The sequence below is a fragment of the Neovison vison genome, chromosome 10 (genome assembly GCF_020171115.1).
Source record: "Neovison vison isolate M4711 chromosome 10, ASM_NN_V1, whole genome shotgun sequence".
NCBI classification, from domain to species: Eukaryota; Metazoa; Chordata; class Mammalia; order Carnivora; family Mustelidae; genus Neogale; species Neogale vison.
In genome coordinates this window covers 3,901,629-3,909,568 of record NC_058100.1, presented here as the reverse complement: position 1 = coordinate 3,909,568, position 7,940 = coordinate 3,901,629, and positions in this window count along the sequence as shown.

The following is a 7,940-nucleotide window of genomic DNA, read 5'->3' as shown; positions in this document are numbered from 1 at the left end:
ATCAGAGATCATATGGGAATGACCATATCAGGCTATTTTCCTGCTCTTTTTCTTGTCATCAGGTGGAATAATGTCCTTGGTTGGGACTCTGGTGTGTAAACACGGATTACTGTCTTCAGTAAGGACAATTCAGAGCAATGCCCCATAATTCATACAGTGCAAGTGGAATTTTAATAGATGAAACAAAGGAATGCTAAAAATGTGCATTTTTCCTAATAAGCAGTAGTCAAACAATTGATATTTGTGCCGTTGTGCAGAAAGCTCCCTAGTAGAACGTAGAAGAACTCTTGATACAGAGAACAGATACACTTACATGACTCTTCATTACCTGAAGGATTAATTCACATAGTCAAAATCTTCAGGAGAAGTCCCCACTGGATTGGAGTCCTGTGCGCCAAAGCTAACACACTCTCTGTTTTTGTGAGTAATGCTTTATTGCAATACAGACATGCTCATTTACTTATGCATGGTCTATGCCTGTCTTCATGGTGCCACTGTGGAGCAGACCAGCCACAGAGCCTAGGGTTCACTCTAGGCTCTTTATAGAAAAACAAAAATGTTAGTCAACCTGCACCCTAATCTATCAATCTAGGAGACAGCAGAGAGAATCTAAGGAGAAAAGCAGAAGTAAGCAAAAGAACAATTACATCAGAAAACCACAATTAGGCCTTCTCAAATCCACACTGGGCTCATGGAGGAAAGCTTAGTGACAAAGTTTGCATCTCAGAGAAAGAAACAGAAAGGGAGGGTATAGGCTGAACTGTGTTCCCCCAAATTCATGTGTTGAAGTCCCACCCCCACCCCCCGTGACTGTATTTGGTCGGAGATCAGGCTTTTAAGGAGGCAGGTAAGTTAAGGTGATGTCCTAAAGGAGGGGCATTAATCCAATGGGACTGGTGCTTTTCTAAAAAGAGGAGGTTTTAACCTACCCAGAAAGCAGGGAACACCGTGTGAGGACACAGTGAGGTGATGGCCTGCGAACTGGAACTCAGGAGGAAGCAAACCTTTGACAATTTGATATTGGATTTCCAGCCTCAAGAACACTGAGGAAATAGATTTCTGCTGTGTAAGCAGCCCCCCACCCCCACCCCCCAGTCTGTATATTTTGTTAGGGCCGCTGTAGCAAAGGAGTCTGGGAAGAGCGGCAATATCCTTATCTTCAAGAGCTGGAAGGAAGCCTGCCAGAGTGGAAGCCTTGGCCGGCTTGATTTATGAATTCACAGGACCACTGGTCACCCAAACAGCTTGCTGTCCTGGGGCAGTCAGTGTCTCCTTCCACGGAAACGCAAAGCATGATAGAGGTTTACGTGTGTGGCATCAGTGTTGCATCCCTGAGTTCAAGCACAGGGTCCCAGGGCTCCCTATCGTTTATTACATATTGCTAGATTCAATTTTTAAGGATTTAAGAAAGTATGTTTACATTTACTTTCATGAAGGATGTTGGCTTCTATGTCTCTTTTTGCTTGATCTTTATCTGATTTGGGTATGATGGTGATATTGGCATTTCTAAAAGCATGTGTCTAAGATCAATAATAAATACTTCCTCCTTAGTCGCTTGATAGAATCATCAAGTGTTTATTCCCAGAGCTTTTACTGTGGAAAGATTTTTATTACAAATGAATTTCCTTGTGTAGATATAGGGACATTCCGATGTTCCGTTTCTTTATGAGGCATTTTGGTAAGTTGTGTTTTATAGGAATTTTGGCCATTGGATCTTAGTAACCAAACCTACTGTCCTCAAGTTAAGTATTTTTTTTTATTATTATATTTTAAGCATCTGTAGGAGCTGCAGTGTCCCTGGAAAGTGGTCCTTTCCATCATCTCCGTATTGGACACCACGAGCAGTCGCACTAAACAGACCATCCTTGAGGAAGGATATGCGGGAAAGCCTCACTACCTCACTCCCGGAGCAGAAAACAAGAGTCTGGCGTTTAACCTGCTGTGCCCTACGGGCGCCCCCAAATAATTTCTTTTACAGAAAACCTCTCAGTTATTTACCCACTTTTTACAGTGAAGACCCAATTTCTTTCTGATGTAAAGTAGGTTACTGTGAAACACGTTTTTTCCCTCTGCAGCCGAATTTCCCCATCCCCTCTCACGCGCATCAAGCCTCCGCGGGAGCGACCCATTCACACCGCCCCATGCTTCCAGCATCTGCACGTGATGCTTCCTCTACCTCCCGACAGCTCCCATTCCTCCACTCTGCCAAGAACGATACTACTGTGCCCTGATGAGCCACGAGGACTGTGATAAGCGATGGGTATGTATGCTCCCATTTACCTTTCCAATCGACCTGTGAGCGAGAGACTTTCTCCACGTGAGCGAAGTCCATCCAAGCTCTTTTCCCCACACAACACAACCAGGGAATGATGGAGCCAGATCTGAGCCAGGCCTATCTGACTCCAGAGCCCTGGCTTTTAACCCCCAGCCCAGTCCTTCCCGACACTGCTCATGTCTACAAATCTTCTATCACTTAGCACAAGTTTCATATCCTTTTAAAACCTAATATTAACAACTCTGGAAAGAGCATGTTGGCAAATATGCAGAGAAAGGGGAACCCTTGTACACTGTTGGTGGGAAAGCAAACTGGTGAGCCACTTCTCAAAACGTTCCTCAAAAAGTTAAAAAGAGAACTACCCTATGACCCAGCAATAGCACTACTATGTGTTTATCTAAAGATACATAGTGGTTTGAAGGGGCACCTGCACCCTGAAGCTTATGGCAGCAATGGCCACAATCGCTAAAATATAGAGAGTCCAGATGTCCATTGGCAGATGAATGGATAAAGAAGATGTGATATATATATATATATATATATATCCCCCAGCCATCAAAAAGAATGAAATCTTTCCATTTGCAACAATGTAGATTAAACTAGAGTGTATTATGCTAAGTGAAGTAAGTCACTCAGAGAAAGACAAATACCATATGATTTCACTTACATGCAGAATTTAAGAAACAGAATAGATGAACATAGGGGAAGGGAAGGAAAAAGAAATAAGATGAAATCAAAGAGGGAGGGAAACTCTAAGAGATTCTTAACTATAGGGGATCTTAACTGAGGGTTGCTGGAGGGGAGATGGTGGGGGGGTGGAGTAAATGAGCGATGGGCGTTAAGCAGGACACTTGTGATGAGACTGTGTGTCGTATACAAGTGATGAATCACTAAACTCTACGCCTGAAACCAATGCTACACTAGATGTTAACAAACTAGAATTTAAATAAAATCTTGAGGGGAAAAAAATAAAGTCTGTATGAAGGTAAGCTTACATATCCTTACTTAATATATCCTAATAAAATTCTTCATCTAATTTATTAGCACATTGTTGACACTCTCATACTTCTGGTGTCAGCTGAATTCCTGTGGTGTAAAACTACAGGAATATAGTTTTCCCAAAGTCTACACCATTTTTTTTTTTTTTGTCTCTTTGGAAAACTAATGTTGGTCTATAAGGCTCCCACCTGTATGGAACTATAAATTCCATATATAAACTTTGACCTCTGGCTTGTTACTTTCAGTTAAAAGCAAAAGAGGGGATAATTATCTACTACATCACACTAGATATTGTACCATTTTCCTTCCCTCACTCCATATATCTTTTCTATATTATTCTCTGTTTCATAGTGTTCTTATTCCTCTACAAAATATGACTATCTTGATATCTAATATGGCTACAGGAAAATTAGATGTTATGGACACATTCGGAAGAGGGGAAGTTGGGGCACAAGCACCAAGTAGGAATTCATTTGAATTATCAGGTGACGTTCTTTCCTCTCCAGCTTGAATTCTTCTTCCTCCAAGCTCTTCTTCCCTGGCATTTGCAATCCGCGTCTCAGTTTTAACATTCCGTGTTCTTTCTTTTGCCCCCAAACAATGCTCTAACACGCAAACAAATTCTGGTGGCAGAAAGGGCATCTGTATCCCTGTGGGTGATTTCTCTACTTTGACTGGAAGAAAAATGAGACTCTGTGGAGCAGAAGAAAGGAGTGATCTGTCCTACATGCCTGAAACGGACACCTTTAATCTCATCTTTAGAGCACGACGCAGGAAAAGTGCATGAACGTATCAGCTTCTGACTCACCTGAGCTCCTATCCTCTGACCCTCAATTTAATGGGACAAGGTGTATGTTCCCACCTCTCGGCCTTTATCTCTGCTGCTCCCATTCTTTGTTTGATCACTTCACCTAAGATAGACCATCTTCTGGGAAGGCTTCTCTGATGATCCTTCTGGAACAAAAGTTCGTTTACTCTGCTTTATTTGAAGGCTTCACTTTGCCCTCAAGATCTCCCTGATACGATTCCATTCTAAAAAGGAGATGAGATTCTTTACTGTTGCTAATATTGAGCTTCCAACCCACCATAAATACCTAATTTTGGGAGATTCTTATCACAAATTACTAAAACCACAATTTATGCACATTTACTTAGCCATAAGGACAAAATGAATTGGAATTTTGAGAAAAGCATAATAATTTACCACTGATGGCAGGGTTTGACCTCAGAGTTGTGGTCCCTTTTAGTTTCAGGCGAGGGCTTAAGACTCTTTGGCCCAAGAGAAGAAGCTCTATGTACCCAAATAAATGTTTCTGTGTTCTTAAAGTGTTTAAGATATCACCTCATGAGCATCAGAAGGGAAAGAAACAAAAGATACTTATTGACGCGCAAGATGGTAGAAAGTTTGTGGATGGAATACTCCCTAGCATGGTCTCTCTCCTTCCTCAGCAATGACAAATGTAACAAATTTAAGATTCTGAGTTCAGTTCTAAATTACAACAAAAACTGTGACCACTTTTATATAGTACTGTGTGTGTGTGTCTGTGTGTCTGTGTGTGCGTGCGTGGGAGCAGGTGTGTCTGTGTGTGTGTCTCTGTGTGTATCTGTGTGTGTGAGTGTGTGCCTGTGTATGGCCTGAATAATGTGGCTTCTCTCTGATGATTTCTATGAAGGCCAAATGAAACCATGTAAGTGATGGTATAAGCCCACGGTGCTGTGCACCTATAGACATTCCTTCCTAGGTCATTCTTACATCAGCTTTGGATGGGAGCGTTTATCCAATCTGCCCTGAGCTATTCTGCTAGGAAACCAGGTTTTGTTCTGTTTCCTGTGGGTTTCACTTTACCTATGTGGAATGTTCTCCCTGCCTAGCCACTGCCTGTCCACACTCAGAGTGCTGCGCGCTGTTCTGCCCACGACCTCAACTCGTGGAAGGTGGAGGAGACCTGGGCGAACCGTGAGTGGAGTCAGAGTCGATAGTCAACGGAGGGGACAGACGGCTACGGGAAGGGAGATGAAAAGCAGGAGGGCGTGGAGCTCAGAGGAGATGTGATCAGGGTCTGTGAGAACTCTGTACGAGGAAAGCAGGAGGCTGGGAAGGATAAACAAGATCACACAGGGAAATGTGCACCTGACTGATTGTCAGGGAGAGTGAGATCCTTGGTACCACGAACGCTCCCTGGGTACCGCTGAGTGGGAGCTACAGTGGCTGCCGTGCTGGGGTCACGTGGTGGTGATGCCCTCCTCTCTGTGGAGTCTGTGTCTCTCCCATGCTCTCAACACGGAAGGGAGACTTGACCTGCATACCTCCTGAGAGCCCTGTTTCATGGACCTAACTTCCCTGGGGAGGGCGAGTTTCTCTTCTTCGGAGGGCAGAGATCTCTCTGTGTTCTCCTGACAGACCGCCGACCACTTTCTACTCTGAGAGGGAGTGTCAGAGGGCACACTGTCCCTGAGACAGCTCGTTCTACTCTTAACAGCTCTAGTAACTAAATCACTCTTCTTTCTAGAAAATTCAAAGTTTAAATTCAAAGATTGTTATTTTTAGCTCAGAACTACTCATTTAAAAAAATATTTTATTTATTTACTGAGAGAGAGAGAGCGCGAGAGAGAGCATGAGGGGGGAGAGGGTCAGAGGGACAAGCAGACTCCCCGCCGAGCAGGAAGCCCGATGCGGGACTCGATCCCAGGACTCCAAGATCATGACCTGAGCTGAAGGCAGTCGCTTAACCAACTGAGCCACCCAGGCACCCAGGACTACTCAATTCTATCAGAGACAACATTGAATAACTTTTCACCCCTTCTGTGCGAGAGTATCTCAAATAATTGACCATGACCATCTTGGTATTTTAAAAATCATGACTCGACTTTGGTGTTTCATGATGAAGTAGAACTTGGCCATTGGCCTGGGGCACCCAAGCCGGATTTTACAACTGCATTATGGTGGCCTTGGTGAGAAGCCAGCACGTCACCCATGCACCTATCCATGCGTCCTTTCAGTAAATACGCATTGAGCTCCTAAGAGGCAACAGGAAATTTTCTACTGGTGTGAAATGGCAGCAACAATGCAGTGCTCATGGGGACATGTAATGAAGAGAAAAATGAGGTGTGTAAAGAAAGAACACTGGTCTTGGAGTTCTCCCCTTCCCCACCTTAGATGCTCAATAAATGCAAATAACATTATTGTCATAGTCATTTTACAGTCAGATAGGAGTTTGTGTGTCTTCTCTGATGTACAGTGTTTTGTGGTTTATGATGACCCCATTGACAGAAATCTCAGAAGCACCTTATAAAGAAAAGTCTCTGTATTCACATCAGTCATCCATATAATGCAATCCCATCAATAGGAATGGCTTGATTATTACCCTTTAAAAATCAGTTAAGTAAAATGTTTCCACATTTTAATCAGTTAAGTAAACTGTATCCATCACAACAATAGAATTTAGAGATCTCAAAGATAAAGTTTGGTTGCATAATATTTCAGAATGGCAGCTGATTATTCTTCCCTCCAGTGTGATGCTTTATAGACTACCATCCCTTGTTCTGTGTTTGTTCGTGCCCTTCTGTGCTCTTGGTTTGAAGGGAGACACGGCAGAACAAATAAAAGGTACAGGTGGTCTGCTTTCAGTTCTGAATACAAAAGCATCAAGAACCCACATCAGAGACAAAATCTTTCGCAGAACCCAGAAAGAATAAGAATACAGATTCTTGGAACTAACAACAAAATAAAATACACATTTTTAAACTGAGAAAGCCGGTATACCAGCAGTCTGTCTTTAGCTGGGATGTATGGGGTGGTGGAGGCTGGCAGCTTGAGTCAGAGAGCAGCGTGGGTGTGGGTTGGAAACTAGATTATAGGACAGTGACTTAGCGCCCCTCCTGCCTGTCTCTCAAGTCCCCGGCCAGTTCACTCCAGACACAGGCTTCTGTGCCCTGCAAGGAGGTAACTGCAGAGTCAATAGCATCGCCCAGCGGAACGTGGGCTGGGACAGGATTTAATGCACACAGGAGTGAACTCACTTTTAACATGGCTTCTGTTGCCTCTGAACAAAGTATCTATAATCTGAATTTATTTCTGATAGGGAAGAAAACCGTAGATTTATTTTAGTTGTGACAAATCCCCTATCAGAAATTAAAGAGGCCAATGAAAGGAGGCAGTAAGAAGATCTGAGCTGGGTCTTTGGGATGGCTCAGTGGATTACGTGTCTGACTCTTGATTTGGACTCAGGTCATGATCTCCGCCTGAGTCAGCCTTCACGCGCAGTGGAGTCAGCTTGGGGATTTTCTCTCCCTCTGCCCCTCCCCCTGCTTGCACACACCCTCTCTCTAAAATAAATAAGTAAATTAAAAAAAAAAAAGGCTCTGAGTTATTCTTAGGAATAACCTAATGAATTGGGTCAGCACTGGAAAAGACTGAGACAAAGAGCAGACAAGAGAAAGAGATTCCAAGCAAAAGAAAAGTAGTAAGGTAACACATGCCCAAAGCCATGGTGTGGGAGCATGAAAAGTACAGCATAAGTGGGAAGCGTGTGGGCGGGCAGAAGTGAGAGGTGGGAATGGGCACTGGAAGACAAAGAATGAGCCGTTACCTGTGGCCACCTCTACGTGTCGCGTGTCTGGCCATCTCCCCACAGCTTCCCTCTGAACTTGAACCAACCAAAGGCAA